This window comes from Anas acuta, chromosome 2 (assembly GCF_963932015.1).
Source record: "Anas acuta chromosome 2, bAnaAcu1.1, whole genome shotgun sequence".
In the NCBI taxonomy this organism is placed as follows: domain Eukaryota; kingdom Metazoa; phylum Chordata; class Aves; order Anseriformes; family Anatidae; genus Anas; species Anas acuta.
This window is the reverse complement of record NC_088980.1, coordinates 24,149,313-24,166,394: the sequence shown is the minus strand read 5'-3', so window position 1 is coordinate 24,166,394 and position 17,082 is coordinate 24,149,313. Positions and strand designations below refer to the sequence as shown.

At 41.3% G+C, this 17,082-nt stretch overlaps 1 long non-coding RNA gene across 1 annotated transcript; it reads left to right on the top strand.

Annotated features, from left to right (window-relative positions):
• Positions 1–2,206: 2,206 nt before the first annotated feature.
• On the top strand, positions 2,207–16,563 carry LOC137852311 (uncharacterized). The gene is made up of 3 exons (XR_011093765.1): positions 2,207–2,425; positions 14,697–14,801; positions 16,390–16,563. It is a non-coding gene; the product is annotated as an uncharacterized lncRNA (long non-coding RNA).
• The last annotated feature ends 519 nt before the right edge of the window (positions 16,564–17,082 follow it).

Below are 17,082 nucleotides of genomic sequence, written 5' to 3'. Positions count from 1 at the left end.
ATAACAATGACTCATTCAGCTACTATAATCCCACTCAGCTACAGCACAATACTATTCCTTGCCTGTTTCTTTTCTTTCAGCTGTAACTTTTCCTCTGCTACACACAAAACTCAATGGTTGTCAAGAAGGTCTTGTTAGCACCTGCTTTAGGGGCTACCTACTTATATCCAAGGCTTTGCACTTTCATACCGTTTTTCCCCTCCAACTCTGACCCTTTTTCTCCAAGTAAGAAAATGTGTCTCATCTTCCCCTTGCAGCTACAGGACAGGAAAGCAGCTACAGTCATAGATCTGTATGATACAACCTTCTTGCCTGATTTGTCTGATGAAAAATGTATAAGGAAGTAGAAAACATTATTATCCCAAAGCAATTCGTACACAAAAGCATTACAACCCTCCTCACCCCAGCAGAGGCAGCAGACAACTCAGCTTTATTATTATTATTTTGTTTAAAAGGGATTTACCTTCTATCGTGTTTTCCTAGACTGGTTCCAATGCTCATTAAAAGAATTGGATCAAAAAAAAGCCTTAGTGAAACCCTAGACTGAGTGAACAGTGAATATTCTCACAACAAAATCAGAAATAATAGTAATTGGGAGCAATAAGCATATAAATTAATCTGTGGGGCTCGTTAGGTAGCATCGAGAAAGACATTCTCTGTCTCAAGAACTGGACTAGCTTAGATATTAAAGACATGAAGCAATTTTAGGAGAAACAATCAGATTGAATAAAAAGGCTTTTCTGACCAAAAAAAAAAAAAAAAGAAAAAAAAAAAGTCATTAAATAATCAAACAGCCAGAGCCAGGTTGCACTTGTATCAGGATTTGCAATTTCTCCTAAGTCAGTGGGAGAGAAAAAAGATGGAAATAATGATTATGTGCAGCCCATAAATAAATTAGTAAATTGTATTTATTTATTTTTTTTAATTCTGCTACCTACATCCCTGCCTCCTACCTTTCCTCCCACTAGTGCTGGGTGGGTGAGCTGCAGGATGTTGGCCCCCCCCATGGGAACCCTTTGGACCCCTTACTCCCCAGCTAGCAAGGGCAGGGTGGTGGGTGACAGGTCCCTCATGCCAGCTCCCTCTTGGCCTCAACATGGCGTCACAGCCTCCCTCCCCTGGGACATCCCAGACCTGAGGAGCAAGGCGATGGGGAGCACCAGCCACGGGCTCTAAAGGCTTCCAAAAACAGAGCCTGGGGTGGGTTTCTTCAAATGGCTCCACATTCAGTTCTTGTCAGGCCGAAGGATGAGCACTGAACAGGATTATTTCAGCTAAATAATCAGCAGGCTGAAGTAAGTGGCTAGACCACAGGTATTTGGAGACAGTAACTGTAAACTTATTGTATGCACTGACTAAAATAGCTTCTCGGCAGCTGTAAGTTATTACATAAATGCTGGAATCTTACATCCCTTAATAACAGCCACCAAGGAACCAGCTCAAATTTACTTTTGTATCATGCACAGCTTTATGAAAAAATATTTTTTAAAAATTCCTCAGCAGATTGTTATAACTTTTCTAAAGACACAGCATGTTACAAGAATCCAAGCCAGTTACACCGGGCTAGAGTTTATTAAAAGTCCAATTTTGATTTAGACCTATAAAATGTAATAAGAATATCCAAGAGGAGGAAATATTTCTATACCTTTGTATATGCTCATCTCTTCCTTGCAATCAGAGCAGAACATGTGAATCAAAATGCTGATGTTTATGGGCAGTGGATGTGGCTCTTTTTCAGGCTGTGTGTGCGTGCAGGGAAGATATTCCCCTGGTTAGGGAATGCAGGTCTCTTGGGTCAGAAACCAGCTTGCCTCATGTGCTCTGCTTCCAAGGCAGGGAGAGGGGTGCCTCTGAGCCTCGCATCCCACTGTGCTCAGCGTGGGTGGGAATACAGCAGCTGGACAGTGTTTAACATGCGTGCTTGTGGATACAGGCTACCTCTTACCAGCTAAGCCACTTCTGGGATCCTCCAATGTGAATATGCCTACATTTATAGAAGCAGATCACTAAATAAAACAGGTGACAGTCTATTTCCATGCACTGTAACCAGCAAAGTGCACGCTCCCACTCAGGAACAGCACGTTTTGAAAAAAAATAAATAAAAGAAGAAAGGTCCTCCTTTCTCTCTTGAACTGAGTAAACAGGACTGACACTCTATGATGTTCATACACCTAGCAGAATTACTTCTGTTTGAGATTATAATAAACAAAATGCAAAGCTGACTCAAACACTACAGAGTATACTTTCAAACTGAGGAACAGAGATGAGCTGAATACTAGAGGGACCAGGAGAGGCAGAGATGCTGATCAGATGTAAAATAGAAATCTGCAGCTCTATGAAGGAGACCGGGCTAAGGATGAGGTCCTGATATCAGGAGTTTAAGCCTGTGATGAACCCTTTTGTTGTTTGTCTCCAGAAGAAGGAGGTAAGGCTTGTTCATTGTGTTCATTTGTATCTCAATCATATAATCTCATGCCTCAAGCTTTTCTGGGACTTTTAGGCAAAGAAATAGGGATCTTTTTATTTCCCTTCTTCCCACAGGCTTGAACTCTGTGATTTTTTTGGCTCCCATCTGAAGCATCAGATATAAGGCTCACCTAGAGCCTGGACAGGCTACATTGTTAGGATCATCTGATAATTAACTAAGAGCATGAATGCTAATGAAAACTCAAATCAGCAGTGAAGCCCTTGACCCCCAGCTGTCTCTGCAACATGTGACAGTGTGTTGGGCCTTTTGCTACAGACCTGCCTGTTGTTACAGGGAGTTGGCAAGCTTTCTCGGCTCTTTTGTGGCTGAACATCTATTGAACAGTCAAATGCACTAACAGGGGGCTGGGCACAGTAATCTAAATGGTCCTTTTCAGTCCATGATCATGTAATGACTTTACTTTTTTGCACAGGCTGTGCAGCTAGGTGGGTGATGTGCCACAGCAGGGGCATCATGAAGCAGCAGATGTTCAGTATGCTCGGTTTCCAAATGAGTGACCTGGTGGTCGTTCACTAGGAGCTGAGGCCATGAGCATGTGTGCAATGCTACTGGGACAGACCTCCTGAACTACTAACAGTGATCTTTTCTAAAAACAAACAAACAAACAAACAAACAAACAGTTCAAATATTCAGTATCTGCTTCACAAAAGCTTCTATTTCAATATGTCTTAAATATCGTATTAAAAGAATTATTCTGCTATTATCATTTAATCCAATGTGGTATGAACATGACATATGATGGCCTATGCCTGAAAATTCCAGCTGCCTTTCTGGATTACCAGGATAAAGTTTTACAGCTGTATGTGGCAAGCTAGTAGGGTCAGCAAAAAAGAGCCTGAATTTTCTATGCAGATCAGTAAAGCTGCTGCTGAATTGTTATTCTTTCCCTTAGTGGGAGTCTCAAGAGACCAAATGAGCTGAATTATCTTCTCTTCACTAGTGGACCCATTTCTCAAGGGAAAGGTCAAAAATAAGACATGGCAGGGAGTGTAGGAAAAGGGTTGGGCACACTTTGAAGTCTTCAGAGCTGTGTGGCAGTCGATAACTCAGGCATGAGGGTCCAGTTAAAGGGCCGTTCTGTTTCCCACTTTACAAAAACCCTTGCATGAACCTTCTTCCCATGGAAATACATTTTTAGGTGATCAGGCTAAAGCAGGATGAGGGTTATGCTTGGCAGCAGGTGGTTTCTTTGTAAATTAGTGACAAGAAGGAAGTCGTGTGTGTATCCCAGAGGACTAAGCTCCTGCACAGCCCAGCCATCACTGCCCTCCACACAAGCAAGGACTGTCGAGGTCATGACACAGCAGAGTGCTCACAGCTTACTTGTGAGGTAGAGAAGCAGGTTCATAATACTAACATTGGTTGGTGAGAGCTTGGGGCTTCAAAGCATTATGCTGCATAAATCCAGAACAAAGAAACAGTCACTACCCCGAAGATTTGCTAAGTAGTAATTTAATCTGAGTAACCTCATCTAAGTGATTTACATTTTAATAAATCAGACTAGCAAAATGTGAATAATATAGAAGGCACAGACCTCATTTCATTTAATTTATTTATTCTGGAAAGGGGGAAGAGTATCCATTTAGGAAGCAGACTTTGGGCACATTGCAATCAGGTATGGTTGAGAGATATTTCACAAAACTAGGAACTGTTTCAATTTTTGTTGAATGCATTCCTTACAGTGATTTCACTTCGTTATATTAGTTATCCATGGAATATACTAAACACTCTCTGAATAGTTACAACTGTTCAGAATTTTGAGCTAGAAAAATCACAGCTTGTGATGAAGACTGAAGAACTTCAAATGTGGAAAATATAACTACCTTCCCAACACTGAATAGCTTTTTTTTTTTTTTTTTTTTTTTTTTTTTTTTTTTTTTTTTTTTTCTGAAAAGCAGCCAGCAAACCCACCCTAAATGGCTTTAAAATTACATTGAGGAACACAATTGCTATATATTAAAAAGGTTGTCACGCACAAAAAAAATCATTCTTCTCAAAAAAGGCCAACTTCTGTTCAGTCGCAATGAATGGCTCGGCTACAACACAACAAAGGGGGCAGAAGTCCGGCCCTCTTTCCTTGGGCAGCACTTTCACAGAAAACAAACGGGTTGTTTCCCAGGGAAGATCAGGCAACACATGAAGGCTAGGCAAAGAGTAGATGGGAATAGTGAAGAAGCACCAGGAACAGTAGGAAAGAGAGGACTTCAGCCATGAAAAGCCGGCTGTTAATAAGCAGTAGCAAGGTAGCCCTCCAAACATGATCCTGTGTAATTAGGTGTGGAGCTGCAGGGAACCTGGCACAGAGAGGTACAACTTCCCAGTTTTGAACAGTGAAATGAACCCAACCACTCAAAGCCTGCTATTTTCCTTCTCTTTCAACTCGTACTCCACATCTGTAAACATGCTCGTGTGGGTGAAATATTCTTCCTCTCTGAGCAGTGGTCCTCACAGATGCTTTGTTTCTTAGTGGGACTGTCCCCACACCATGGCGTCATCACCAGACTCCCCATGAACAAAGGGAATGAGGGAGAGAGAAGGGAGAAAAACCATGATTTGCATCACAATCACTCCTCAAGGCCCCCCATAGGCCGGGCTGGCCCAGCAGCTCTGCCACATGTGGGGCTCGAGAAAGGTGCCAGTGGAAACAGGAGAGATGGGGAATGATGGTGAGGAAAGGTGGTGAGGATGGGGAAAAGGGACTGAACAGGTTGATCTGGTAACTGGAGGTTCGTATAAGCAATCTGTACCATTTTTGTTTAAATGACAGATGGGCCTTCTGATGGGAACCTCTTTTGTGGCCTGGCCAGTCAACGGCACAGCTGGGGATAAAACCCAGGGGTGAGATGTCCACCCCATCTCCTCTGTGGGATCAAAGGGCTGGAGAATGGGTAAACCTTGGCTGCAGAATGGCAGGGCTCTCAGGCAGGTCATGCAGGGACAGCCAAGTGCTGCCCGAGAGGCTCTCTGGATGCTTCCAGGGCTGGAAGTGTGTGGTGACCTCCTGGTGGGACAGTGCCTGGGCACAAGTGTGCACTGGGATGCTGAGCAGGGCAATCCTGCAAGGACAGCACAAATCACTCTGACCTGGAGCTGCAGGGGAGCCTCTATAAACCCAGAACAGGAAAGGATTTAAGCCACTTTCCTGACCTGACCTCTGTGCTGAGCTTCTGCCAAAGTTATCACAATTCAAATACTTCCTATGTGTGTGTGTCCGAGTGTCAGCACTGGGTATTTGACTCTTTCAGTAACAGTTTCTGCTCAGACAGCTTTTACCGTCTCAGCTTTTCTCACTCCTTCTGACAAAATACCTTATTAGCAGCCAGTTAATTACAGCAAGCATTGCAAGCAAGGCTAGGGATGAAGTAAGAACAGCTGAAGCAGCCATAGGAATTTAGGGAAGCAATACAAATTGAATTATCCCAACTGCAAGCAGAGGTTTGCTCTCCGGAGTGTCACTACCACGGAATTGAGGTGATCTGTTCCAGCTCCCAGCTCCAAAGCCAGGCTGCTGATGCTCAGCCTCTCCTGACAGATGTTCATCTGAGTGGTCCTTAACAGGCTCAGTGATGGAGATCCTGCAGACCGCCTCTGCAGCCCTGTCCTGATGGTGAGAAGCATTTGCTTCAGAGGCTCACTGCTCCAGAGGGTCCAGATCTGGCTTTGACCTTAGGCCATCTTGAAAAAAGTACTTCCATGTTTTACCTTTTTATTTTGCAAAAGTGGAAACAAACTGTCTCCTCCCTGATAAGATGTGTTTTAATGATGATGAGTTTCACACACTTTTGATTGCTCTCCCAAATGTCTTCTGACACTTGTTCCTACCTCCTATACCAAAGGAGGAGGTGTGATATAACCAGCAACCCAAAAGAAAGCAGCAACTGCAGTTCTTGACTGAATGCCCTCTCTTTCTAAGCACTGTTTTTAAACCTTTATTTTCCCAGGAAGAGCAATTTTACCAAGTGCTTGGTAAAGCAGAGGAGTATGAACTCCTCAGCAGTGAAGTGAGTGATCTATCAGGTGAAAAACAGCAGGGATGGGATTTCTATTAGTAAGGCTGATTCAACCTTTCCTACTCATGAAGATTTTGATGGATTATGTGATATCAAGTCAAGCAAATGTACACACCATTACATTAATGCAGTAAGATGTTCTTTGGCAGCTTATCCCCAGGGACCTCTGCAGGACTGTGAGGGTGCTAGCAGCGCTGTCCAAATCTAAAGAACTTCGATGACAGTAGAATGGAGACATCTGAAACTATTGAAAAAGTATGGGTTCAGCTGAGTGGAGCACATCACTGTCCAGGGATGTGTCTTCTGTATACCCACCCAAACACTTCTGAGTGGAAATTAGGTAGCCGGCATTGTGCTGAAAAAGCACTAATTTTGCTGCTCTAGGGAAATGTATCTCCCTTTTGGGAAGGGATGCATTGCTACATTCACCAGTCTTGAATCAGAAGTTGAGATTGTGTAGATCTGATGGAGAGGGAACATGTTACACTCCAAATGAAACAAAATCAAACAAGAAGGGTTTCTGTCTTCTGCAGCCAGAAAGACAGAGCCTGCAGAAATTATAATAAGGCACTGCTGTGACTCATTGCATCAATAATAATTTGCCCAGTATCTGGGAATCCTGCTGGATTTATCTGTTGTCTCTTGTCTTACACTTAATATGCGAGAAATCTGGGACAGAAATCATCTTCTCTGTTTGGACTGGAGGCATCAAGCTCTGAAAGTGCTAATTGCTGCCCTAATATAAACTATTAAGCAATAACAATCACCACATAATGACTGGATATTGGGAACGATGGCAGGGCATGCTGTTCGCTCTGGTAGCAACTGATGGTGTAGGAAAATTGGGTAATCATCATCTACTGCTGAATGGAGCAGAAAAGGGTATGTCCTGTATTTATATTGGTTGGGGTGCTCACCAGTTTATCTATGAAGTCAAGCTTGCCAGCTCTTGAAATGCAATTTGGGAGATAACTGGATCAGTTCTTCCCAACGGATGTAAAGCAATGAAGGCTCTGATGAGAGACAAAGGGAGAAGGATTTGGTCAGAAGAACATAAGTTCCAAATTAAACACAAGGAAAAAAAAAAAAAAGCTCAAAGAAGGGCTTTAGGAAGGAAGGGGGGAGAAAGACAGAGATAAAGAAAAATAAAGGGATACTGTAGAGGGAGCATGGTTGTCTGTTAGAGTGCATGTCGTTGGGCATGGAAATGAAAGGAAGATGTCGTCATCCTGTTTTTTGTGCACTGAATCTTTAAATTGTAGATGAATCTCTTTCCCTGCTGTGGGGGCAGCTCCGAAGCAGCTGCTGTCTTGTGCTTCAGTGCAGAAGCAGAATAGTGCCAGAGCAAGGTGCTTTCTTCCTCTTTGCTGACTATATCTTCTTTTAAAAATATTTTATTTGAATTTATTCTTTGCAATCATAGAATCATAGAATATCTGAGTCGGAAGGGCCCTACAAGGATCATCAAGTCCAGGTCCTGGGTCCCCAAAGGACCACTCCCCCCCAAAAAAAAAAAAAATTCATTAAAAATAAAAATAAAACCATGTGTCTGAGAGTGTTATCCAAATGCTTCTTGAACTTTTCCAGGCTTGTTGCCATGACCACTGTCCTGGAGAGCCTGTCCCAGTGCCTGACCACTCTCTGGGTGCAGAACCTTTCCCTAATCCAGTCTGACCCTCCCCTGTCCCAGCTCCATGCCGTTCCCTTGGGTCCTGTCGCTGTCCCCAGAGAGCAGAGCTCAGCGCCTGCCCCTGGTACCCAGGGCAGTACCATGCACCAGCAAGGCTGGACATCAGCACACATGTACATCCATGCTGCAGCATCACATACACACACAGCTTTCTGTCGCCCCTATTTGGGTTATCTCCATCCCTACTCAACCTGAAAATGTATCATCAGTAGTCAGTTCAGAGCATCATGCCCTTAAGTGTGGCCAGAACTGCTCAGATTGCCGCTTTTCTTGTTCATCTCCATTTTGACAGAGCCAGAAGTCAGTGGGGTCATAGGCTTAGCTTCTGCCTTGGACTCCCTGGAATATTTCTCCCCATACACTGCATGCTGTAATGTACAGTACACATGCCCCATTTCTCTATGAAAGTCTCTGCCTTTTGCATAATTTCATGCAAATGGAGTCACTGCACCGCAGACCTTTAACTTGTATTAACCCCCTCAAATATCACTTGCAGTAGAATATCCTAAGGGTTATTCTCATTCCACTGTGAATTTACCCAGAAGTTACTATTCATTCATGTATTTTTTCTAAAAATGCCATAATAGCCTAAGTGCACACTTTCATCCATTAACCTCATATTGATGGAGACAGCACAAAACTCACAGGGCTAAATTCTAACCTGAGTTCAGCTTGTAGACCTCAGTGCAGTTGTATGCATAGAGCTGAGCTCCAATTTTGACTCATGCATGAGAAACAGAAAGACTGTAAAATGTACTTGTTGTGACTATGCAGGAATTACACATATGAAAAATTACAGAGGTGCAAGTCTATCCATCAAGAAAATGACAGCCTAAGGAAATTGTATCTTTCAGCCCTTCTTCCCCATCAGCAACACGAATTGTTTTGAAAACATTAAGTCTGACTACTCATTGCACTGGCTCCCTATAGGGCTTCTCTTCAGATTCATGTTCCCATTAAATGGCTTAAAAATTGTGGAGGTAAGGAATGCACTTGACTACTGAATTGCTTTGGCATGAGGTATTCCTCTGTAACAAGAAATAATGACTTTTGTGCAAGATAGAGAGCTTTACAGGAATCAGAGCCAATGCTGTGGATGTTTGAAGTGGCCTGCGCATTTGACAAGGTCAATAATCCACTCTAATTAGTAAAAAGAAAAAAAAAAAAAAAAACAACTAGAAATTAAAAAAAAAAAACAAACTAGAAATTAAAAAAAAAAAAGCATGGAATTTTTAACCTTCTAGAAATGTCTATATGCATGCAATAAAAGTAATACTATTAATGGCACATGCCCTTATGTTCTGTGCCCTCAAAAAGCATTTCAATGAAAGCATTCAATGACAGTGGAGGGAATATATATGAGCTTGACCAGAGTGAAAAAGAAGATTAGCAAATGACACACAAAATAAAAGGAAATATATGGTCTTTCAGCCTCCAGGTCACTGGGTTAAATCAAACTTACATGAGCAGTGGTGGAGGTCACTGCTATTTGACGGCCTGGTTGTCAATATGAAGTTGGCTTCCGAGCCATGGGTCATCAGGACTGTTCCTCCTTCCCAAGAAATGAAGGTACAATCTTGTTTTTATAATCCCTTATCCTTTGTTCATTTAAATTCCAATAGCATTAATATTTGATAATTCCTGGTACATGCACATACCTCTTGAATGCTTTATTACCTTGCAACTCACACAGAATCATTACAAAACAAGGGTGCAGTAAAACTGCATTTGGTTTTACAGCATCTAACAAATTCTTTTCTTTGGTGGAAATAAGCATGCAGGAAACAAACTAGTAGAAAATCAGACCATATCTCTAACAACATTTCTTAATCAACTGAAAGATCTCTGATACCTTTATCTTTAATTAAAAACTCTGGGGTACACTTACAGTGGCAGTAAAAATATGCAAAATGTTTATGGAAAGAAAATGATATGTAAAACCTCAAGTGACTAACAGAACTTATGATTATAGTTGTGGAGGGGTAGACAGACTGTCTTTCAGACTTTCTAGTTTTAATCCTGTCATATTGTAAGCCAATTGTCTATCTATCTGCAAAGTAGGATATTTTTCCACACCTTACCTTTAAAAAGCAATAATATATTTTCAGCTACAAAAGACTTCACAAAAGTTTACTGAGAACATTGAATAAGATGGGTATTTTCATTTTTTATGATATTTTTTTTTCAGTCATTAATTTAAGCCAGCAGCATGCAGGCTGTCTGCAGCAAGTAAAATATTCACAACTACGAAGTGGAAGAAAGGTAACAAAACTTCTCAAAAAAGTAAACTTCAGTTTGCCTCTGCAAAACCCATCTATGTCACACATGCAAAAATGACGAGTGGAATGAGCTTTTATTATTTTTCAGAAAATAAAATCCCATTCAATGGCATCCTTTGTCAAAAAATACACATTTAGTAATCGAGTTGGAGTCCAGAAAGCATGAGAGCAATATACTTTAAAAAGAAAGGCTCTGCACCTTGCTTGAATAAAACATGTTTTTACTAGCAACCTACTCATGTCAGCAGGACAACTCTTGTTTGTGTGAAGGAGTCAGTAGAGGATCTCTGCAGTCAGACTCTAAGTGGTCAAATCAGTTTAAAGAGTTAAATAAAGGGAATTTAATGTTTTTAAATGCATTCTCCTGTAACTTCTTCCCCTGGGGGAGATGCGAGCAGGGCTGCTTCAGGCCAGGCAGCAGGTGGGCAGGTGCTTTGACCTAAAACGGTCTTGACCTAACATCTGCAGCTATTTATCAGTGGTATTTTGTTGCCTGTCATTTACAAGAAAGTAAAATATGCAAAATGACCTTATCTCCTCCCAGCCCATGCTCTTGTGCTTTGCCTTACACTCTCCTGCACTCTTGCATTTTTTTACACCTCTGCAAACAGTAGTATGGCGTGGTCACAGCCCAAAGCCCAACGTGTGCTTGTTGACTGCCCTGTTCAAAGTGGAAAGTTGAGAAACAAATTGTCCAAACTCTGGTAACCAAATTCAGGCCTGGCATGAGCAGGTGAAGCAGGCCTCGAGGCCTGTGACCACTCACTTAGCTACACAGGGCCTGGAATTGCGCACAACCAGCTGTGAGCCTGCCCACACACTAAAGTGTATTTACATGACTTGATATGAGATAAAAAGGCCTTAAAAGTAAGAGGAGAAAGGGCAGAAGGGTAATTATTCATTTTTAAATACTTTTAATGTCATTCAATATGATTTGGGCTCATTTCTGATCACAGTCCTCTGACTACAACTGTGTGGAGAGTAAACTCACTGTCACGAACTTCATAGGGTTATCCCAATGCTTGGATGGACATTCTGCTTAGACTCCTACGCTATTTTTTTAATATATTTTACCTTTCTAATTTATCCGTAGTTATGGCCACTCTAAAACCAAGGTGAGTGACTTTACATGATTTAGAGTTGCATTTCTACAGACTTCCACATAACCTCAGGCTGTGACCTCTCCTTTGGTGTCTCAGTTCCGCAAAAATTGCTTGTATGAGCAATATGGGCACCAGCAGGGTAGCAGCAGCAGGATTTTGTTGTCATCCATTATCAGATAGATAGCTTTAGGCCAGTATTAGCTAATGGAAGAGTAACACATATATACATACAGTCCACCCAGTGTCAGACTCCGGAAGGAACCAGCAAGACAGGGACTGCATCTCACTCCAGTTTGCTGCTTTGCTCTTACCTGCCCCTACATCAAATGTATCAGCCTTTCAATACCAGACCTACATACAGCTTTTTGTTTTCCTGGCTCCTCTACTCAGAAGGACTCAGCATTCTTTCCACTCAACAGTGAAAAGGGCTAAGAAAATACCCAAAGATGCATTAGATCGCACAGAAAATTATGGGCTGAATGCATTCTAGTATTTCGGGAAACGGGAGGACTTGTGAGGAAAACTTTCCTCGTGATTGTTCACTTCTGGGTTTCCAGCTCCTTTGTCCAAGGCATCTGCAGTTAGCTGTTAACTGCCCCCGATAAGCCCCATCACCCTGCCCAGATCCACATGCTAGCTGCCAACAGTTGCATAAAGACTTGTGAGTGGGCAATAATGCCAGCTGGTACCAAAGTTAGCATTTTGCAACGGGGCTGGAGATTGCACAAAGAAAAGGGAAAGCAGTCATCACCACCCCATTTTACAGACCACAGACCCAAAACAAGGTCATGGGAGAGATCTGTATCTCTGGCCAGAGCAGCAGCAGGATTATCAGGCTGCCCTCTTTATGTATTACCCAGAAAATTCTCCAAACAAACCAGAATTGTACAGGAACATGATGTTCTCTTATGAGAGGAATGGCCTTAAAATACTTACTCATTTTGCTTGGCATTCTGTTCTCCCCAAGCAATTTTATTGTGTGGAGTATTTTAAAAAGATTCTTCATATGATGGGAAAAGTTCTCTGTTTTCAACAGTGAGAAACCAAGTGAACAAATTATATACTTTCATTTCTACAAACAAACTGCCTTTAGTACCTGCAATTGGGAGTACTGCAGCAATATTGGGATGAATTGATCCATCTGCCCTCTGACAACGATCTTTTCTATACAATGCTATGTGCTGCAAAATTTTATAAGCATTTATTTTAAATATGCTTTGCCTTATAAGAGTTTCCTTGGCACAGGATTTCATCCACATATTTTGAAATGTCTTTAGTAATTTATTCTTAAGTCCATCCATATCAATGTTTAATTGTGGATTTTAGGGGGGCGTATAAAGCATTTCAGACACAGTCAACTTTAAATTCACCCAGCGTGGATACACATTATCTATGGGAGGATAGTTGTGAAGGGGAAAGTGGAGGTTTGCCAGATATATATTGCTCAAAGAAGGTTTAAGTTTGTAAGTGATGGAATTCACACAGTCTAAGATAACGTCTTGAAAACTGGGTCATACAGGCTTGAACCTGGCCCCTCTTACAGAGTCCATAAACTGCCTCAGATTGACAGCCAGTTTTATGGTCAGCCAGTCTGGAGACTTATAGGTACTGTAATGATGATGATCAGAAACCATGAGGTCAGAAGCCCGGCCCCACAAGGAGGTCTGAAGATACAGTTCCTACATTCTGTGTTAGAAAACACATCAAAGTGACTTGGAAGAAACTCTGCATCCTTTCAGCCACCCTGGAGATGATATTGTCAAGCTTCAGTGTGATAAATCCAATGTGAAAATGCTCAGCAATGTAAGGGCTCAACAGCCCTGCCCTATATTCTTGTTTCTGGTAGCCATTTTTTAAATCTGTCTGTAGATGAGGGAGTTAAATTTCACCTCCTTCCCGACTCACGTTACAAAGCTTATCTAATTCACATTTATCTGAAGTCTGATTCCCCTGCTAAGTGCTTTTACTCTCCCACCCAATTTGGCATACAACGAACAGTGCACAAAATAGCTTTAATTGATTTGTACAGGTATTAAAACAGATTATTATCTACACAGATTTGGAGAGCAGTCACTGTGCGTTAGCCAAATGGATGATGCAAACTATAATTATTTACAGAGGGTTTCTGAGAGCTGGGTATTAGCAGACAGTAGGCCATGTTAGACAGCATAAGAATTTCACGTTTACCCATCAGATGACAAAGAAGGTCCAAACATAATCAGGAGATGAACTGAATATCCAGGAATTAATTATTTAAAACATCAGCGTGGTTATTAAGAATAAAATTTTCATACAAAGGCTCTTGATCTTAGCTATTCCTGCAAATGGTATGCATGATGAAATGCATACATTTCCAGTGCAGACCAGAACTTTCTACCCAGGTGCAAAATGAAGTGCCTTATGCAAAAGTCACAACCGAGCATATGTGTGTAGCTCCAGCTAGAAATCCCTGCTTTAAAATCCATGCCTGCCAATTTCTGGTGGTGAATATCGACATACTGGCATATGGCTGATAAATACGCAATGCAAATTGTACCGAATTCCCACCTTCAGCATGCAATTAATAAAGGAGAGGAAAGCACAAGAGAGGTAACCCCTCTCCTGGAAGGGCTGTTGTCCCTTATTTTGGGTCATTATTTTGTCCCTTATTTCTTATTTTGGAATACTATCACCCATCCATCCCACCCCACACCACCAGCCTGGCAGGGGGATGGCAGGATGGTCGTGGGCTCACGGCACAGCTCCAACCCGATGCAGTACCAGACCATACCAGCTGCCCGTGGAAGACGACAAAACCAGGACAGTCACGCAGTGATCTTTCTGTGCAGCATCCACAGTGGCCGCGCTTTTATAATAAATGAAATTGTGGAAAGAAAATGAAAAACCTTGCCTGGAGAAAAAGGAGGCAAGCTGTGAAGATGTTGAGTAAAAGACTCCCTTTTGTGCACAAAGGGGGGAGGTTGTTTTTCCAAGGGCACGGGACGCTTTTACATGATCAGGGCTATAGAAACTGCAAAAGAAATTGTATAGTGTGTTCTTTAATCAAATGCCTATGACAGCTGAATTAAAACATTATTTAATGGAGTTTGCTCTGAGATTTGAAGTTTGTTTCTCTTTGTTCCGCAGCCCAGGAGACCACTCTTTCTTTATGTCTCCCTGATGTATGAAATCACTGCAGTGTCCCTCACACTGCTTCAGGAATAACGAAGGCTGGAAAAATACTTTTCTCAGGTAATAAACTCATAGCTGGCCTGATTTTTTTCCCTTTTATAATGAATATGCAGCTGAACAGTCAGTCTCCTTATTCAGCAATGACCAGTGCACAGTTCTGACCAAAACCCTGTTGTTTCAGCTGATTTTGAAAGGTGTCTGTTCAGAAAAAAGTAAACGCCACAGAAACTCACTCCTGTGAGTTTTATGCTATTGCACAATAACAGACACAGCTTTTAGGCTTTGACTGAATAATAAGTCTTGAAAGATAACTATTGAAAAATACTTATGTTACAGACTTTAAGGGGACTTTTCACACATTGTTAGCTGCTTACCCACATCATTGCACAGAGGTCTGAGGACAAAGTATTAGTGATAATTATTGTTCTCTAAAAACATACAAAAACATTCAGGAAATGTTGGGCTTGATGTTCAAATGCTGAATAATTTAAAATATTGATTATTCTATGGTATCATTAAAAAGAAAGAAAGAGGGAGAGAGAGAGATAGAGAGAGAGAGAGAGAGAGAGAGAGAGAGAGAGAAAGAAAGAAAGAAAGAAAGAAAGAAAGAAAGAAAGAAAGAAAGAAAGAAAGAAAGAAAGAAAGAAAGAAAGAAAGAAAGAAAGAAAGAAAGAAAGAAAGAAAGAAAGAAAGAAAGAAAGAAAGAAAGAAAGAAAATGAAAGAAAAAAAATGAAAGAAAAAAAAAGGAAAAGGAAGGGAGGAAGGGAGGAAGGGAGGAAGGGAGGAAGGGAGGAAGGGAGGAAGGGAGGGAGGAAGGGAGGAAGGGAGGAAGGGAGGAAGGGAGGAAGGGAGGAAGGGAGGAAGGGAGGAAGGGAGGAAGGGAGGAAGGGAGGAAGGGAGGAAGGAAGGAAGGAAGGAAGGAAGGAAGGAAGGAAGGAAGGAAGGAAGGAAGGAAGGAAGGAAGGAAGGAAGGAAGGAAGGAAGATCAAACACTTCCCAGAAAAGCTCTGAGAAGTATTAACCAGCTCTAGAAAGGTACCAGGATGGGTTCCATAGTTATAGAATTTATTGTATATCTACATGATTTTTTTCATCCCCAAGAACCTCAAAAGGCTTTATAAACCAGGAATGAATTTTATCTCATGGTTATAGAAAACATGCAGTTTCTGCTTTCAAAACCCCATTCTGGCTTCTAGGAAATGTCTCCTTGAACTAAGGTTGGCCACTTTTTCTGCAATGCATGGGCTGATGTATCATGTGCAGGTCCAGCACAGTCCTCTCCCATCCTCTGGCCTGATCTTCCTTATTATATTATGTTTCCTCCTTAGCTAGTGGAATAAAGAAAATCTGATCAAATTTCAAAGGCTGAAATACTTACCATGCAAATTAAAAGAGTAAAATGAAAACCGATTGTAGTAAACTCAGATTTTATTCAGAGATGTTACTGGCACTAGTTTTACAAATCAATGAAACTAAAAAAATAAAATAAAATAAAAATCTTGTCAAATAAAATCTTACAGTGAAATTAAAAATAGTAGTAACACAGTTTTGAAAACAATGCCATATAACCTTTAATTACTTCAGTTTAAATGTATTTATTTATGGTACTCACCGCTGACCTATTCTTATCTTACGATCTTTTTATAGGCAACTGTTCTTTCCACAGTAGCCCTTCTTCTGTGGATAGAGAGGTTTGTACTTTTATTATGACTAAAGTGCAGGTATAGCTTTGTCAAGACAAAGTAATTACATCAAACACAGACCTGATCTAGTCTAATAATGACAAAGCTACACAGCTGAAATGCATGCTCCTCTCCTCCTGGGAAATCTAAAACCCACAGAGGTGTTGCTTCAGGTAAATACATCTTAGAGGCTTTCTGGTTTCGTTGCTCACTGTCATTACTAGAAGAGGATGTCATGGGACAGAATTTAAACTTTTTTGGAGAGCAGGCGACATAGAACTGGCCTTATTTTGTTTTTTCTAAAGTTACTTGGCACTGTGGATCTCTAAATAAATATAAAGTCATACACAATCAAACAGGCAAGCAAGAAATGACAAGTGTTTTGACAGTGCTCAAAATACTTTGAGGTATTTTTAGCATATTTCTGAGTCGTATTAGCTTAACCTGTAATAGAATATAAATGAGCCCATATGGCAGAGATGTAATTATGTTCCATGTGAGAAATCCCTGTGGTAGATTTGGGGAAAAAAACTCACCACATGTGCCTTCTGGAGGGCACGATTTACACATGATTACCTACTCATTTGCATCGAGAAGAATATGAAGTAACACAATGCTAACAACACTGTAATGAAAAGGGCAAGCAAAGACTCCAGAT